Below are 19284 nucleotides of genomic sequence, written 5' to 3'. Positions count from 1 at the left end.
TTGGCTGCAACAAAGTACTCTGTAAATCCCATTCTTAAATCTATAAATGACCAGTTATAACCAGAATTTACCAAGATGAGAGTACAGAGCAATTCCTTTAGAAGAAGCTGAGAGGAAAAGTTGAAGTTTGATCAAATAGCATCTATGTAGGGGGGGCAATAGTGGAAGAATGAGTAAGTCACACCTCCTCAAATGCATTTCCCACAAGCAATGGTTTCAAACAAATAAAGGTAAAATCTTCCTTAAGGAGTTAAATATCTCATAAATACACATCTAATTTTCTAAATACACATCTAAACATGTATGATTTCTCCCACAAAAAGTTCACAGACCCATAAAAAATTCACACTGCATGTATTTTCTCCCTATGCGTCATTAATGAAGATCTCTAACTTAATCTGAGGTCATCGTCATTCCCCTGAAGGTTTATTTTTTTTTCAATATATGAAATTTATTGTCAAATTGGTTTCCATACAACACCCAGTGCTCATCCCAAAAGGTGCCCTCCTCAATACCCATCACCCACCCTCCCCTCCCTCCCACCCCCCATCAACCCTCAGTTTGTTCTCAGTTTTTAAGAGTCTCTTATGCTTTGGCTCTCTCCCACTCTAACCTCTTTTTTTTTTTTCCCTTCCCCTCCTCCATGGGTTTCTGTTAAGTTTCTCAGGATCCACATAAGAGTGAAAACATATGGTATCTGTCTTTCTCTGTATGGCTATTTCACTTAGCATCACACTCTCCAGTTCCATCCATGTTACTACAAAGGGCCATATTTCGTTCTTTCTCATTGCCATGTAGTACTCCATTGTGTATATAAACCACAATTTCTTTATCCATTCATCAGTTGATGGACATTTAGGCTCTTTCCATAATTTGGCTATTGTTGAGAGTGCTGCTATAAACATTGGGGTACAAGTGCCCCTATGCATCAGTACTCCTGTATCCTTTGGGTAAATTCCTAGCAGTGCTATTCCTGGGTCATAGGGTAGGTCTATTTTTAATTTTCTGAGGAACCTCCACACTGCTTTCCAGAGTGGCCGCACCAATTTGCATTCCCACCAACAGTGCAAGAGGGTTCCCGTCTCTCCACATCCTCTCCAGCATCTATAGTCTCATGATTTCTTCATTTTGGCCACTCTGACTGGTGTGAGGTGGTATCTGAGTGTGGTTTTGATTTGTATTTCCCTGATGAGGAGCGACGTTGAGCATCTTTTCATGTGCCTGTTGGCCATCCAGATGTCTTCTTTAGAGAAGTGTCTATTCATGTCTTCTGCCCATTTCTTCACTGGGTTATTTGTTTTTCAGGTGTGGAGTTTGGTGAGCTCTTTATAGATTTTGGATACTAGCCCTTTGTCCGATATGTCATTTGCAAATATCTTTTCCCATTCCGTTGGTTGCCTTTTCGTTTTGTTGGTTGTTTCCTTTGCTGTGCAGAAGCTTTTTATCTTCATAAGGTCCCAGTAATTCATTTTTGCTTTTAATTCCCTTGCCTTTGGGGATGTGTCGAGTAAGAGATTGCTACGGCTGAGGTCAGAGAGGTCTTTTCCTGCTTTCTCCTCTAGGGTTTTGATGGTTTCCTGTCTCACATTCAGGTCCTTTATCCATTTTGAGCTTATTTTTGTGAATGGTGTGAGAAAGTGGTCTAGTTTCAACCTTCTGCATGTTGCTGTCCAGTTCTCCCAGCACCATTTGTTAAAGACACTGTCGTTTTTCCATTGGATGTTCTTTTCTGCTTTGTCAAAGATGAGTTGGCCATACGTTTGTGGGTCTAGTTCTGGGGTTTCTATTCTATTCCATTGGTCTATGTGTCTGTTTTTGTGCCAATACCATGCTGTCTTGATGATGACAGCTTTGTAGTAGAGGCTAAAGTCTGGGATTGTGATGCCTCCTGCTTTGGTCTTCCTCTTCAAAATTGCTTTGGCTATTCGGGGCCTTTTGTGGTTCCATATGAATTTTAGAATTGCTTGTTCTAGTTTCGAGAAGAATGCTGGTGCAATTTTGATTGGGATTGCATTGAATGTGTAGATAGCTTTGGGTAGTATTGACATTTTGACAATATTTATTCTTCCAATCCATGAGCAGGGAATGTCTTTCCATTTCTTTATATCTTCTTCAATTACCTTCATAAGCTTTCTATAGTTTTCAACATACAGATTCTTTTACATCTTTGGTTAGATTTATTCCTAGGTATTTTAGGCTTCTTGGTTCAATTGTGAATGGGATCAGTTTCTTTATTTGTTTTTCTGTTGCTTCATTGTTAGCGTATAAGAATGCAACTGATTTCTGTACATTAATTTTGTATCCTGCGACTTTGCTGAATTCACGTATCAGTTCTTGCAGACTTTTGGTGGAGTCTATCGGATTTTCTATGTATAATATCATGTCATCTGCAAAAAGTGAAAGCTTGACTTCATCTTTGCCAATTTTGATGCCTTTGATTGTCTGATTGCTGATGCTAGCACTTCCAACACTATGTTAAACAATAGCGGTGAGAGTGGGCATCCCTGTCGTGTTCCTGATCTCAGGGAAAAAGCTCTCAGTTTTTCCCCGTTGAGGATGATGTCAGCTGTGGGCTTTTCATAAATGGCTTTTATGATGTTTAAGAATGTTCCTTCTATCCCGACTTTCTCAAGGGTTTTTATTAAGAAAGGGTGCTGGATTTTGTCAAAGGCCTTTTCTGCATCGATTGACAGGATCATACGGTTCTTCTCTTTTTTTTTTATTAATGTGATGTATCACGTTGATTGATTGGTGAATGTTGAACCAGCCCTGCATCCCAGGAATGAATCCCACTTGATCATGATCATGGTGAATAATTCTTTTTATATGCTGTTGAATTCGATTTGCTAGTATCTTATTGAGAATTTTTGCATCCATATTCATCAGGGATATTGGTCTGTAGTTCTTTTTTTACTGGGTCTCTGTCTGGTTTAGGAACCAAAGTAATACTGGCTTCATAGAATGAGTCTGGAAGTTTTCCTTTCCTTTCTATTTCTTGGAATAGCTTGAGCAGGATAGGTATTATCTCTGCTTTAAACGTCTGGTAGAACTCCCCTGGGAAGCCATCTGGTCCTGGACTCTTATTTGTTGGGAGATTTTTGATAACCGATTCAATTTCTTTGCTGGTTATGGGTCTGTTCAAGCTTTCTATTTCCTCCTGATTGAGTTTTGGAAGAGTGTGGGTGTTTAGGAATTTGTCCATGTCCATGTCCATGTCTTCCAATTTGTTGGCATATAATTTTTCATAGTATTCCCTGATAATTGTTTGTATCTCTGAGGGATTGGATGTAATAATTCCATTTTCATTCATGATTTTATCTATTTGGGTCATCTCCGTTTTCTTTTTGAGAAGCCTGTCTAGAGGTTTGTCAATTTTGTTTATTTTTTCGAAAAACCAACTCTTGGTTTCGTTGATCTGCTCTACAATTTTTTTAGATTCTATATTGTTTATTTCTGCTCTGATCTTTATGATTTCTCTTCTTCTGCTGGGTTTAGGCTGCCTTTGCTGTTCTGCTTCTATTTCCTTTAGGTGTGCTGTTAGATTTTGTATTTGGGATTTTTCTTGTTTCTTGAGATAGGCCTGGATTGCAATGTATTTTCCTCTCAGGACTGCCTTCGCTGCATCCCAAAGCATTTGGATTGTTGTATTTTCATTTTCATTTGTTTCCATATATTTTTTAATTTCTTCTCTAATTGCCTGGTTGACCCACTCATTCTTTAGTAGGGTGTTCTTTAACCTCCACGCTTTTGGAGGTTTTCCAGACTTTTTCCTGTGGTTGATTTCAAGCTTCATAGCATTGTGGTCTGAAAGTATGCATGGTATAATTTCAATTCTTGTAAACTTATGAAGGGCTGTTTTGTGACCCAGTATATGATCTATCTTGGAGAATGTTCCATGTGCACTCGAGAAGAAAGTATATTCTGTTGCTTTGGGATGCAGAGTTCTAAATATATCTGTCAAGTCCATCTGATCCAATGTGTCATTCAGGGCCCTTCTTTCTTTATTGACCGTGTGTCTAGATGATCTATCCATTTCTGTAAGTGGAGTGTTAAAGTCCCCTGCAATTACCACATTCTTATCAATAACGTTGCTTATATTTATGAGTAATTGTTTTATATATTTGGGGGCTCCGGTATTCGGCACATAGACATTTATAATTGTTAGCTCTTCCTGGTGGATAGACCCTGTAATTATTATATAATGCCCTTCTTCATCTCTTGTTACAGACTTTAATTGAAAGTCTAGTTTGTCTGATATAAGTATGGCTACTCCAGCTTTCTTTTGGCTTCCAGTAGCATGATAAATAGTTCTCCATCCCCTCACTCTCAATCGAAAGGTGTCCTCAGATCTAAAATGAGTCTCTTGTCGACAGCAAATAGATGGGTCTTGTTTTTTTATCCATTCTGATACCCTATGTCTTTTGGTTGGCGCATTTAATCCATTTACATTCAGTGTTACTATAGAAAGATACGGGTTTAGAGTCATTGTGATGTCTGTATGATTTATGCTTGTAGTGATGTCTCTGGTACTTTGTCTCACAGGATCCCCCTTAGGATCTCTTGTAGGGCTGGTGTCGTGGTGACAAATTCCTTCAGTTTTTGTTTGTTTGGGAAGACCTTTATCTCTCCTTCTATTCTAAATGACAGACTTGCTGGATAAAGGATTCTCGGCTGCATATTTTTTCTATTCAGCACATTAAAGATCTCATGCCAATCTTTTCTGGCCTGCCAAGTTTCAAAAGAGAGATCAGTCACGAGTCTTATAGGTCTCCCTTTATATGTTAGGGCATGTTTACCCCTTGCTGCTTTCAGAATTTATCCTTGTATTTTGCCAGTTTCACTATGATATGTCGTGCAGAAGATCGATTCAAGTTACGTCTGAAGGGAGTTCTCTGTGCCTCTTGGATTTCAATGCCTTTTTCCTTCCCCAGTTCAGGGAAGTTCTCAGCTATAATTTCTTCAAGTACCCCTTCAGCACCTTTCCCTCTCTCTTCCTCCTCTGGGATACCAATTATGCGTATATTATTTCTTTTTAGTGTATCACTTAGTTCTCTAATTTTCCCCTGATACTCCTGGATTTTTTTTATCTCTCTTTTTCTCAGCTTCCTCTTTTTCCATAACTTTATCTTCTAGTTCACCTATTCTCACCTCTGCCTCTTCAATCCGAGCCGTCGTCATTTCCATTTTGTTTTGCATTTCGTTTAAAGCGTTTTTCAGCTCCTCCTGACTGTTCCTTAGTCCCTTGATCTCTGTAGCAATGGTTTCTCTGCTGTCCTCTATACTGTTTTCAAGCCCAGCGATTAATTTTATGACTATTATTCTAAATTCACTTTCTGTTATATTATTTAAATCCTTTTTTATCAGTTCATTAGCTGTTGTTATTTCCTGGAGATTTTTCTGAGGGGAATTCTTCCATTTGGTCATTTTGGATAGTCCCTGGAGTAGTGTGGACCTGCAGGGCACTTCCCCTGTGCTGCGGTGTATAACTGGAGTTGGTGGACGGAGCCCAAGTCAGACCTGATGTCTGCCCCCAGCCCACCGCTGGGGCTGCAGTCAGACTGGTGTGTGCCTTCTATTCCCCTCTCCTAGGGGCGGGATTCACTGTGGGGTGGCGTGGCCCGTCCGGGCTACTTGCACACTGCCAGGCTTGTGGTGCTGGGGATCTGGTGTATTAGCTGGGGTGGGTAGGCCAGGTGCACGGGGGCAGGAGGGGCAGGCTTAGCTCGCTTCTCCTTAGGTGATCCACTTCAGGAGGGGCCCTGTGGCAGCGGGAGGGAGTCAGACCCGCTGCCGGAGGGGTGGCTCTGCAGAAGCACAGCGTTGGGTGTTTGCGCAGAACAAGCAAGTTCCCTGGCAGGAACTGGTTCCCTTTGGGATTTTGGCTGGGGGATGGGCGAGGGAGATGGCGCTGGTGAGCACCTTTGTTCCCCACCAAACTGAGCTCTGTCGTCCTGGGGCTCAGTAACTCTCCCTCCCTTTGTCCTCCAGCCTTCCCGCTTTCTGAGCAGAGCTGTTAACTTATGACCTCCCAGACGCTAAGTCGCGCTTGCTGTCGGAACACGGTCCGTAGGCCCCTCCGCTTTTGCCAGCCAGACTCGGGGGCTCCGCTTGGCCGGCGAGCCGCCCCTCCGCCCCGGCTCCCTCCCGCCAGTCTGTGGAGCGTGCACCGCCTCGCCGCCCTTCCTACCCTCTTCCGTGGGCCTCTCGTCTGTGCTTGGCTCCAGAGACTCCATTCTGCTAGTCTTCTGGTGGTTTTCTGAGGTAGTTAGGCAGGTGTAGGTGGAATCTAAGTGATCAGCAGGACGCGTGGTGAGCCCAGCGTCCTCCTACGCCGCCATCTTCCCTTCTCCCCCCTGAAGGTTTAAAAAGTCAGGATAATTTAGTTGATTATTTTGGTTTGTAGTTTATTTCATTTAGTTAAATTTCATTTTCTGCCAACCCTGCAGCAGTATTATCCACTGGTGATTCTCTACTAAGCATCTATTTCCAGCCCTCTCCCCTATAATCATAATTCTGATGTTTTGCGGAATTCACTTCTTCCCCATATAATCATGTGCCTCAGAGCAGTCTTTCCCTTACCCAACTTCAAGGGTAGGGTTAAATAACTCTGTCCATAGTATACAAATTGGAGGAAAGGTGTTTGATTTTTGCCTATACATTTTGAAGGGAAGTATGATATGACGTTAGCTTACAGAAAACCAACATATGAGGCAAAAAATGGCCATTTGACTGAGGAAGGTGGCAGGGTGAATACAGGAGAGAAAATGTAAGCGCTATTTAAAAAGGTAAAAAAGGGCACCTGGGTGGCTCAGTCAGTTAAGCATCCAACTTCGTCATGATGTCACAGCTTGTAAGTTTGAGCCCCGTATCTGTGCTGACAGCTCAGAGCCTGGAGCCTGCCTTGGAGTCTGTGTCATCCTCTCTCTCTCTGCCCCTCCCCAGATCATGCGCTCTCTCTCTCTCTCTCAAAAATAAATAAACATCAACATTTTTAAAAATAATAAAAATTTAAAAAGAAAGAAAAAAGGTAAATTTAGCAGAAGGTGGCTAATAATCTCTCTTGCAGAGAGTCCAAGGGAAATTTCTTAGATTTTTTCCCATATGATAAGAGAATAATATCCTATTAAATAATATCAAAAAGATTACCATAGGGGGGTTGAGAATACATAACTAGAGTTTAGGAGATACTTATTTTGTTGATCAATAATATTGGAAGTGAGATGTGCTGAGGTGAAAATCAACAATGCAGGAATGTGGGATATTGACATAAGATATAGCAATTGTCTTGGGACACAACCACACACAGAACTCAAATAATTAGGTTGGAAGAAGAAAACAGATAGGAAGAGTCTGAGAGGTTTGTTAGCTAAATTGCAGAGAGATAAGGGAACGGAGAAAGAAAAGGAGAGAGGAAAATTAATAGCTATAAATGAAAATTTTTACCTAGAAGTAATATACAGAGTTCAAAACAGTTAAAACTGAAGAAGCTCTATTGGCTTTTTTAGTTAGAAAATGGGAAGCAAATTTCTTCTGTGTATTTAAGTAGAAGCTTTCTGAAGACAATTTTATTTTCCATCTCACAAAACGATTCTCATGGTAAATATGCTAGACATTTGGAGTAACTTTAAATAATATGGTTGTGGGAGATGAGCACAAGATCAATGACTTATTCCTCATTTATGTGTCAGACACTTGATGGCTTTTGGTTTTATAGTCTTAACACAGAAACGTGTTAGTCCCAGAAGGGTTATCCTAGCTAGTGTCCACAAGCCTATGATGTAAACAAATGTAGAACTGCACTGATAGAAACATGTTTTGAATGCTCTGCTGAACTAGCAACAGCTGTCTTGAAGTAATGGCTTAAGGAGTTACAGGCCTCAGTTGTCAGCACTTATAGTGTTCTTCCCAGAAGCAACAACCTTTTCAAGCATTATATTGGCAGTGACACCCATACAATTAAAAAAAAAAAAACACCTCACTAGATTCAAAATAGACAGATTGAATGATAATTTCATTCTGTATAGCTCAACTTTTTGAATTCCTAATAGAAACTGCTTTTTTAAAAAAGAATGGGTTCATTTTGGACATATGTTCACATGTTACTTTAGTGAAGATTGGTGTCTTTATTTGTGACTTTAAACCATATTAAGTGCGACCAAGAATTGTGAGGAAAATGTATGAGTAGTTTATGCTAAGGCTCGTCAGCTTTCTCTTTAATCCAGAAAAGTAGATAAGAGTTGCTCATTTACTAACTGGAGAGGATTATAAATTTGTTACCAGGGGGACACTTGGAATGAAGAGGGGAAAGACAAAAGGCAAAGGCTTGAATAGATGTGAAAATGTTAATAGTTCAGTGCTATGTTGTGCAAAGTAATAAAAACATTGAAAGTGGACAGAAAAAAGTGAGTGTTAACGTTTCTGGAAAATAATGGTATAATGCTTCATGTTCTCTAAGGACCTAATTATGAGCTATTCTGAATAGCGCACCTCAAGTATTGACAGACAGTCTGTTTATATTGGTTCCTAATTAAAGACTTTCCTCCTCACACCCCTAAAAAGGTTTAGCAAAGACATCTTTCAACACTAACAAGCATACTGTGAAGCCACATGTTGGGAGGCAAAAATAAATGAATTAAGAAAATAGAGTTTAAATATCGTCATAGGCTGGAAGAGAGACATTTCTCTTTAACTTTCAAGGAAAACAATCTTTTTATTTATCTGTCCAGGCTTCCAGTCATTTTTTACATTTTCCATATTTTACATAAAGATCAATCATATTTTTAAACTCCCAGAACAGCATCAGTGGTGGTAATGTTTCTCAAAAATTATAATCCTGGGATAAACCTTTATGAAAACACTTTCACTCTTCAGTTTCTTTGATGAGTGCATTCAGTTCAACTTGTGTGTAGAAATTCCCTAAATATTTTTATGTGTCACATGACAATAAACAGGAAGTGGACAGATTTCTAATTGTATCTGGTTATTTCTGGTAATAATATCATGTCTTGGGAATGTTTCAAGAAGGAAAGGGAGTAACACTAACAACCGGGTGGAATATTACTAGTATAATACCTTGATTTCATGAGGGATTTAATGGCAAGGAATAGGAATATCAACAATGGAGATACATTGCAGGGATATATATGAGCCTCAGACAAGTTCTTACTTTATGTCAGTAGTTTTTCTGGACTTTTTAAGCATATCGTTTAACTGTCATGCAAGCAACAATTAATATATTTATATTCTCACTTTTATACAGGCCAGGATTTGAAAAGTCTGTCAGACTGCAGTGCTCTTAAAATTTTCACTACTCTAACATTTAGATCTAATGCTTCATGGAGAAAGCTCTCTCACAAAAAGTGTGATTTGGCAGACTAGCCGTTCTCCTTGGTTTCTTCTAAATGTACTAAGCCTCATTTTGTTGGTTTGGAAGAGTTCTGATTGTTTTCATGGCTGCTCTTAACCGTATCAGCCATATCAGTCTAATTCGGATCTGATCTTCAGCAAATAGTTTTTTAGCTTTGTATATCCTTCATATTCTGCTGTATTCCTTTGTATTGCTCTTGTTTTCTGGTTTTTAATTGCTTAATTACTCATAACAATGAGCATCACTCCACCTATTTAACCATATTTTTGCAGAATTTACCTTGTTCTTTTAAACATCACAAAATATTATAAAAATATAATAATATTTAAAAGCTGCAATACATGAATGGTTTCCTAGAGGATAAGCTAAAATATTCGTAAAGATTCTCAATATGTAGATCATTCCGAACTAGACAATAGAAGAAAACATTTATAGATTTTCTTGGGCGGGGGGCAGAAAGGCATATTGCAGACAGATATTCCCAGTGTTAAAGCCTATATTTAGGTGATGAATAATTTTCACCAGATTATTATGTGTTCTAAAGAAAAGACAAAATCCAGAGCTATCCACCTGTGGAATTCAATCATTTAAAATACAGCAACGTTCTCTGCTCCTCACTGCAAATGTCTTTCCAGGGTGATTTTACTGTGGTGACATTTGGCTGAAATGAGACCATTGGGATCCAAACATACTCCCAACTGTGAGTAAAATTTTTCCTTTCAAAATGTTAACGTGTTTTCCAGCTCTTTCGTATCATTCATACTGAAAATGAAAGCACAGTTTTCTTGATATTTCTGCCAACAGGACCTAATTTTAAGTATTTAATTTTCTGAATGTACATTACCCTTCTAATGTAAGTGTAGAATTAGAATCATAGAAAAAAATGGCTTAAAAGGCCTTTGAGAGTTCACCAAATTTATCTGCCTGTTTCAAATTATTTGGCCTCCTCACCAATCTGGGCATATATTTATTTACATTCTCTTAAGGGAAACATCTCCAGAGAAGAATATTACATAAGCAAACAAAATCCCCAAAGAACAATCCCTGAGAAGTTTCTGTAATTCCTCTTTTTAAACTCTCTCTCCCCCTCCCTCCTTTCCTCCACACCTGCCTCTCTCTCTTTCTCACACGCACACACACACTCAAACACACACACACACACACACACACACACACACACACACAGTAACCTTTTCTAAGATGTGTTCTGATACTTCCTTTCCTTTCTTTTCTCTTCATGTTTCTCTCTTCTCTCCTCACATTAATGAGGTATAGTAACAGTACAGTTTGAAAATTACATCTTTAAGACACTGACGATGATTTGGTAATTTATAGAGACACACAGGCACACACATGCACACACACACACTCCCACATTTCAGTGAGTCTAATAGCTTTATGCCAATTGCAATCTTTATAGCTAACATGATTACACTTGATGAAAAATGCTCACCTATAAGCAGCCAGACCTCAAAAAGCAAAAAGGACTTCCCTTTATTCATTCCTTCTGTACGTGTTAGTACCTTATTTTTTTCAGGTTGGTTTTAAAGAGTAGCGTTGGACAAGGCTGATATTGAATATGTCTTTAACCTCAAAATACATGTACAGTATATTGTTTTATCTTTAAATCTGTGTTATTACTCTTGGTTAATTCAGAATTTGCTCCTCTGAAATCAAGAAAATAAGTGATTAAAAGGTGACATTATAAACTATATATTTCTGTGCATTTGTTTTAACTTACTAGTTTTGCTAGAATTGCCAGAGTTGAAAGAGAGATATGAAGAAGACAAATGCAGGGGTGTTTTGATTGAAAATTTATCATTTGAGGGCATACAACTAAAATAAATTATGTCCTTAAAAGTGTTGCATTCTTTTGGAAATGATACCGTGGTAGAATGGTAATTCAAACACGTGAATAATATTTATGGACTAGGCAATAAAGTTATTTATTTTTCATAGTTCTTTCTTTACCTTGACCTATGTTTAATATTTAAGAATTATTTTTTTGCCAACATTATAATATTACCTTCCTTCTTTATAGAGATAGAGATTAAATTTATCAATTAGAAATCCCCATCCTGTATTTCCTAGAAGAATGATAACCTTATTAGAAGAATATAATGCATTTGAATTGACTTGAATATAATTAAATTTAACTGCAGCCTGTGGGGTTTTTTCCTTTAAACAAAGGCTTACAAACGGAAAATTATGTGAAAGGAAAACATTTGTGTATGGTTGTTTCTGTACCATGATCTCTGAAATGTGATTTGAAACTCCATAGTGCAATTGATTCAATCTAAGCAAAAGTAACTATTTATGGTTTAGGAAATGGACTATTTATTTTTGCCACTGTTCAAAGATTATTTATTTAAGTTATAAATTAATCAAAACTATCTTTGAGAATATTCACCTTCATTTTTATAAATTAGTTTCCTAAAATAGTGCAAATGTACGAGCAAAAACATTTCTAATTTCTTGTAAAATAAAAATTCATTCAGTACTTACAGAGTTAAGTTTGAGTTTTACCTATAAGATGATTATCTTAATAATAATTTTCTCATGGACAATAACTCCAAAGAGAATGACATAATTTGACTGCTTAAACATTTTTGAAACATATGAACTTTTAATGTTGGGATGCATTTTTCTTTGTATGTATATTATACTTTCTGTGAAACATGAAACACAAAGATTATACTTGCCACATATTATATCTAATCATCTTTTTCTCAGATTAATTACATCATGAATCAGATACAGTAAATTAAAATATACTGAAAAAAATAAAAATAGAATTAAACTCTACTTTTAAAAAAGTTGCACAGCACAGACAGCAGTGACAGATCTTCCCCAACCCTTAGGCAGATGGAACCTGGATGATGGTACTTTTAAAAAAAAAAAAAATTCATTTAAATTCAAGTTAGTTAACATATCATATAGTATTGGTTTCAGGAGTAAAACCTAGTGATTCATCAGTTGCATATAATACCCAGTTCTCATCCCAACAAATGCCCTCCTTAATGCACATCACGCATTCTTATCCCCTGCCCACCTCCCTTTCAGCAACCCTCAGTTCTCTGTATTTAAGAGTCTCTTATGGTTTGCCTCCCTCTCTGTTTTTATCTTATTTTTCCTTCACTTACTCTATGTTCATCTGTTTTGTTTCTTAAATTCCACATATGAGTGAAATCACATGATAATCTTTCTTTCACTTATTTCACTTAGCATATATACTCTAGTTCCAACCATGTTGTTGCAAATGGCAAGATTTCATTCTTTTTGGTCACCCAGTAATATTCCATTGTGTGTGTGTATGTATGTGTGTGTGTATATATATGTTTTTTATGGGATGGTGTATTTTTATTTTGTATTGCCCTTTCTGGTTTTCCTTACACGCATGATGACAGGAAGGAGGTCACAAGTAAGACTGAGCAGCCAGTACTTTGAATCCTGTCACTAAAGAAATGTGCCTGCTTGCCCACCACTCTTGTTCTCACTCACTTTGCCTATTTCCAATTTTGTGTCCAGTTTCCATAGACGATGGGGCTGCCCTCCCCCCAGCAAACCCAGCTTGATTCCATGCTTGTCTTGAGTAGCAGTTTTGCTCAGTAGGTCTGTCCCAGCTTCCTACACACATGCTCTCTGATGGAAAGGTGCCTATGTTATTCCTAGGTAAAGCTCTTTGGGATACTTTCCCTAGCTTCTCTGCTGATCCAAGGTCACCCAGCACAGTGGGTTGGGTGAAAAGAGCCCTGACACTGCCTTTTGAGGAGCAAGCTTGGAAGGTGGGGGCTTCTTTCCCCCCACTGTCACCTTCTGCCTCATCAGGTCCTTAGCAGCTGGGCCAGTGTCCTCACAGGTCTTAGGGCCACCTACTCTATCGTTTTGTACAGGTTAAACTCTAGGGTCTCCATCTGTGGTCATTTTGTCTGAATCTCTACCTCACTCTTTAATGATACCAGCTGTTTTCAGCCGTTTTACGTAATGTTGCTGACGGACTATGTGGGGAGAGGAAGGAAAGATAAATCTATAAATATATTTTTTGAAGTAAAATCTTTAATAAAGTGTTGCTTTTCTTTGAAGAGAAAAACTCTGTTTTAAAAAAATTATAAAGCTTTCTTTATGTAACTAATTTTTACAATTGTTGCTCAGGTTCAGTCTGCTGTTGTTTTCCTCCACTTGTATTCTTATTCACAAAGGCTTGCTGTGCCTTTGCCTTCGTTTAATCTTTTGATGTCTAGTTTAATCCTTACCATTCCCTTGCTGCTTCAGCCTACATTGATCTCTCTTTTGCTAGTCTCTTATAGCACTGGCTGATTAATTTTGCGTTACTGTCTTTCAATATATGTTGTAATTAGCTAAGCTAAGGTAAGAATCATTAGAAAATAAGTCAATCTGAAATATAATGACATTTTATTTTTCATTTTATTTTGCATGAATTTTCCTCTTCTCACTCAAATTTTTCGCTATTATTATTGTTAAATGTTAAGGCTCACTGTTATGAGCCTTTAATTAGGAAACTTCCCCCAAAGCTAATATGAGTCAATATTAGAACACATGGTGCTTCTTGAACTTTGGCATCAAAAAAATTAATAATTTACCCTGAATGACATCTCTAGTCGTCATTAGGCAGGGAATTTCTAGTTTTATTGCTCTCTGTGTGAATTGTGGCAATGAACTACTAAATCACGGTCACCTCAGGTTATATGTCTTCTTCTTCTTATTTTTTTTCTTTAGAACAACACATTAAGCAACTCAATTCAAATTATGTGTCATTCTAATTGGAACTGGAGAGCAATTAACTTTTGTGTGGCAAAATGTCAAGTACTTTTTTTTTAACTCATCAAAAGGAATACTTCAAGAGAAGTCTATAGTTTCATATAAATTACAATTGTTGCTACCATTGCTCTCTGTTTCAATTAGTTTGTGAACTACTTTAAGTATGGCTAAGGATAACAACTAGGAAATTGAAGAAGCAACAACTGTGTTTTGCCTTTTGGCATGACATCACTTCTTAAGACTCCAAATCAGTGCAAATTCCAATTCAAGTAAATAGATTTTCCCAGTTTTATAAAAAAAGAAACTATAGCATGCCCAAGTTATATATCTTTTTTGCCTCGGTCCTATATCCCCAAATTTATATTAATGAAATCTACTTATGTGGTTGCCCACATAATTGTGGTTCATAAACCAGCACAATAAATCTAAAACAGAAGAACTAAATAACAGACAAGAAATTGAATAAGCAAGATATATATTATCTTTCTCCACTTCATAATTGAATATATTCCCTAGATCCATGTATATTATAATTCAAAGTAATCTTTTACAAAACTATAGAACTTTTTCTTTTTTTTCTTTCCTTTTCTTCTTTCTTTCTTTCTTTCTTTTTTCTTTTCTCCTTTCTCTTTCTGCTTCTGCTTATGTTCCTATTACAGTATAATATTAAAAACTTCTGATTTATTGAATTTTAGTGACAAAGTGGAGAAATGTGATGAAAAATATATTTCCTAATAGACCCAAATATTTTTAGTTCTTCTGTGAAAGAAAGCCAAATTTGGATAAACCTGTGTTCAATAATTAGTGTTTCTGTACTTTATCTCTTGGAAATGATTTAGGTGTTAAATGAATATACATCACTTAACTTATCTCAGTGTAACTTTAATGGTTCAACTTACCAAAAAGATTTCAGAAACGATGTTTAAATAGATATACTATAAAGCATAATCATTGTTGACTAGTTCATTTATAAACTTTATCCACTTATATATATTTATATACTTAATCTAGCAATCATGTTTAGATTATTCATGGAAATTTCATAAGACCTTATACAGGCATAATCTTAACTTAATCTTTCTTGCTGATAAATTCTGTAACAGAGGTAATAAGAGCTTATTTGACTTCTAGTAAACCTAGGTAGAATAAAAGCTGTATGGCCGCATTATATTTAGTGATGATGACTCTAAAGACATTCCTGTTTTAATTAAACCAACAAATTTAAACCAGCTTTTATTTACTGAAAATTATTCTAGCGTGCCTGAGTGGTTCAGTCAGTTAAGCATCGACTCGATTTCAGCTCAGGTCATGATCTCATGGTTCCTGAGCTCAAGCCCCACATTGGGCTCTGTGCTGACAGTGCAAAGCCTGCTTGGGATTCTCTCCCTCCCTCTCTCTCTGCCTGTCTTCTGCTTGTGCTCTCTGTTCTCAAAATAAAAAAAAAATAAATGAACTTAAAAAAAATATTACCCCAGATCACATGAATTTGAAAAATATTTGAGTTAGTGTTTATATTTCTAAGACTATGTTTAATTTATATAAATGCTTAATTTTCTTTAAGCAAAGTAAATAGAGCTCTCTACAAATTAGTTTCGGCAGTGCCATCCAGAGGTGGAAAAATATCACACGTTTATAACATACATCCACAGACATAGATAAGCGTGCAGACAAATACAAACAGAAATCTTACAGTTTTGGGGAGTCTTGGTGGCTCAGTCAGTTCGGTGTCCGACTTTGGCTCAGGTTATGATCTCACAGTCCGTGAGTTCAAGCCCCACATTGGGCTCTGTGCTGACAGCTCAGAGCCTGTTGCCTGCTTCAGATTCTGTCTCCCTCTCTCTCTGCCCCTCCCCCACTCAAACTCTGTCTCTCTCAAAAATAAAGTAAAAACATAAAAAAAAATTAGAAATCATATGGTTTTTGTTTTAAAAACTTAGCCATGACACAAATGTTATAATGCAAAACTCGCTAGTTGATAAAAGAACAGTTTGATCCAGATTATGTTTCTGGCAATGGAATAAGTTAAGGTTAACTGATAAGATACCTTATAGTTTTGGGGTGCCTGGCTGACTCAGTTGGTTAAGCGTCTAACTCTTGGGCTCAGCTCATGTCATGATCTCATTGTTTGTGGGTTCATACCCCTGCATCAGGCTCTGCATTGACTAGGGCAGAGACTGCTTGGGATTCTCTCTCTGCCCCTTCCATCCTCTCTCTCTGTCTCTCTCTCAAGATAAACAAATAAACTTTAAAAAAAAAAAGCTTAAATTTTCTACTATTATTTATGGAGAAGACTTTTATGATTTCTTTCATTTGCCTAGCTTCCAAATAGACTCTTCTTTTTGTTCCCTTTGGTAAGAATTAGCTAATTTCCTGGAGAAGACCAGGAAGAACATTTATGTCTCAAAGGCACAGAGAAAGCATACAAGTTCTTCCAAGAAGGACTTTTGTTTTCAAAGGCCAGAATTTTTGCAGTACCTGCAAGCCTTCTGAAATGAATAGGGGAAGTTTGAGAATTGGTAAAAAGGATAAGTATTTTTTTTTGATTATTTTTGTTTCCATTGTTGTAAAGACTCAATTTATAAGACAAGTTGTACAGGTTGTTCTCAGTTTGTAAGAGTGTTTGTAATTCCTCAAAGATTGGATTATAACCTGAATGATATCAAGGGTCACCAAACAAATATATTATCTTCAATTTCCTTCTTTGTCTCAGGAGAAGATCTTTAACTAAAATAGAAATCAAAATATTTCCATGTTCTAGATTTAGAATTGTTTGTCTTTGAAATGTTTTCTTTCCCTCTGGGTACATAGTTTCATTTTAGCCAGGGAAAAAGACCTAAAATGTTTCTATTAGGCTCTGAATATCAACTTACAACTTGGCCAACTTTTGACCATAGAGTTACTTAAAAAAAATCCTTTTAAGTGTCTTGTCAAGTTTTAGCAAAGACAAACAGTAAATATCCCCAGAAGTATTGAATGACACCTTAGATGCAAGAGGCATCCCCAAAGAGGATGCAAAAAGTACTACCCTCCCAAGTTCCAGAACCACTCTCAAAAATTGTCAAAAGAAAGAAAAGCAGACAATTCTGAGAGCTGTCAACAATCAGTCGAATTCTAGCTTCGAGTGAAGTGCAATATGCATTTCTGTTGGCCATATCTAGCTGCAAGTGGAGTTGAACCCACATTTCTGTCTGATTACATCTTTGGGCCCCCAAACTGATGGTTCAGTTGCCTGAATATACAAGAACTGACAACCCATGTGTCCAGGCAGGCAGAAAACCAAGTCAAATTCTCAGGATACAAAATAAAACAAACAAGAAGGTAGTAACTGTCCCTGGGAGAGAAATAATCAGCAACAAATGGGCACCTCAGAACCATAACTCACAAGAGTCTAGATGCAGAAAGGAAAGGATAACATGAAATTTTACCTTCCTTTCTCTATCAGGCACTACAGAGATCAAGGGAATTGACTTTAGTAAGAATTCTCTCACTTTACTGGCTTCTGCCAGTTTTCCCAGGATCCTTTCTGTAAGCTCTGAAGTGAGTAGGGTTTAAAGAAGACAGTTTGGGTCTGATATCTGATAGAATTTGTCAAAGTTTTCTGTGATTTTTACTTTTAGTTTCCTGTTGATTATTTAAGAGAATAAGTGGTAGCAGTTACCAGAGAATTCCTCAGAGTCCCATCAATCCTCGGAAGGGGGTAGATGTGGGCACATTCAATTTGGTGTCAAATGACTTGACAAAATCTTGGAGGATAATCTTCTTTACCAGTGTTCATGTTGACTGCAAATGAGACCCTGATTCTGGGGTCAGTGTTTTGATTATGACCCCTAGGAGGGTGCAGAGAGGGAGGCCCACATATTTTAGGTTTCTGGCCTTGGAGCTGTTGCAGTTGTAGGGCACTAACTTAGGGGACTTTTATTTATGGCCTTGTAGTCTCTTCAGAGTAAAGAGATAATTCAGGTAATTGTAGTCTTGTCAGAGTGAAGAGACAATTCAGGTGAGGATTAATAGACTGTGAGTACTCAGGTTAAGGATAAAGGGGAATAGTAGAAGTCACATCAGTCTTATAGTCTCTTGTTTTAGGTAGTACTTTGTGTATTTGATATTTCATTAGCTTTTGTAATAAATATTTTAATAAAGCTATTTTGGAATCTTGAAACCTTTTGGAGCCTTCTGCATGCCAATTAAAATAAGTGTCCCATTTTGTTGGATTTGAAAACCTTTTTTTCAAGTGAACTTCTCAAATGAATGATCTTTTCTAATTGAAACATTCTCTATCATCACCATTGTTTTAGTAAGATTTTACCATTTTTATAGATATCTCCAGCTTCTAGGGTCACAGTTGTTAAACTGTGATAAGCAGGTGTGCTGAAAGGGTGAGCATTCAATTCATTAAAACTGAGGGTCTCATCTCTTTAGCTAAATCTTTGGATCTCTTGGAGCCAGAATAATATCTAAGATGATGTGCCATTGTGATGAGGATTCTGTGGCATTTAAAAGTGTATCTTATTGCACAGAATAAATTCTCTTGAGATTGGTGGGTGACCCATTGTAAATCTAACTCATTTCATGACCAACTTATCCTAGCATGGGAGTGTAAGAGTTAGGTCGAGAGCATTCTCACAGTTTTTAAGACTTGACCCATGCCCACCAAGTTTGCAGTTTTGGCTTCCAAGATTCCCATTAGCAATAGATCTATTACTCCTTTCACTTGAGGATTTCTTTCTAGTGGCAGATACCATATTGACTTTTAGTAGTCTGACTTGTGCCTACTTAGATTTTGCTTTTGATGGTCAAAACAGTCTGATATTTTTTGTATTAATTTATTTCCCCAGGTCCCCCAGCAGCTTATGCTGTGCGCTTAACACAGCATAAGCTTTGTGAGTCCTTTTGGCTTTGTGAGTCCTATAACAACTGCCATGCACTATGGACATTGGAATTCCTTCTTCTTGAGTCCTCTAGTGGTTGCAACCCATGTGGGCTCCCAATGTAACCACCTTGCAGGTTCCAGAAACTTTTCTGGGAACTTTATTAAACCCCAGATCCTTCCCAGGACCCCAGAACTTTTCTGGGAATAATATATATATTTCATATATAGTTTTATATAGTTTACATATATATATATATATATATATATA

Source organism: Neofelis nebulosa, chromosome 1 (genome assembly GCF_028018385.1).
Source record: "Neofelis nebulosa isolate mNeoNeb1 chromosome 1, mNeoNeb1.pri, whole genome shotgun sequence".
In the NCBI taxonomy this organism is placed as follows: Eukaryota; Metazoa; Chordata; class Mammalia; order Carnivora; family Felidae; genus Neofelis; species Neofelis nebulosa.
This window is presented reverse-complemented; position numbering follows the sequence as displayed.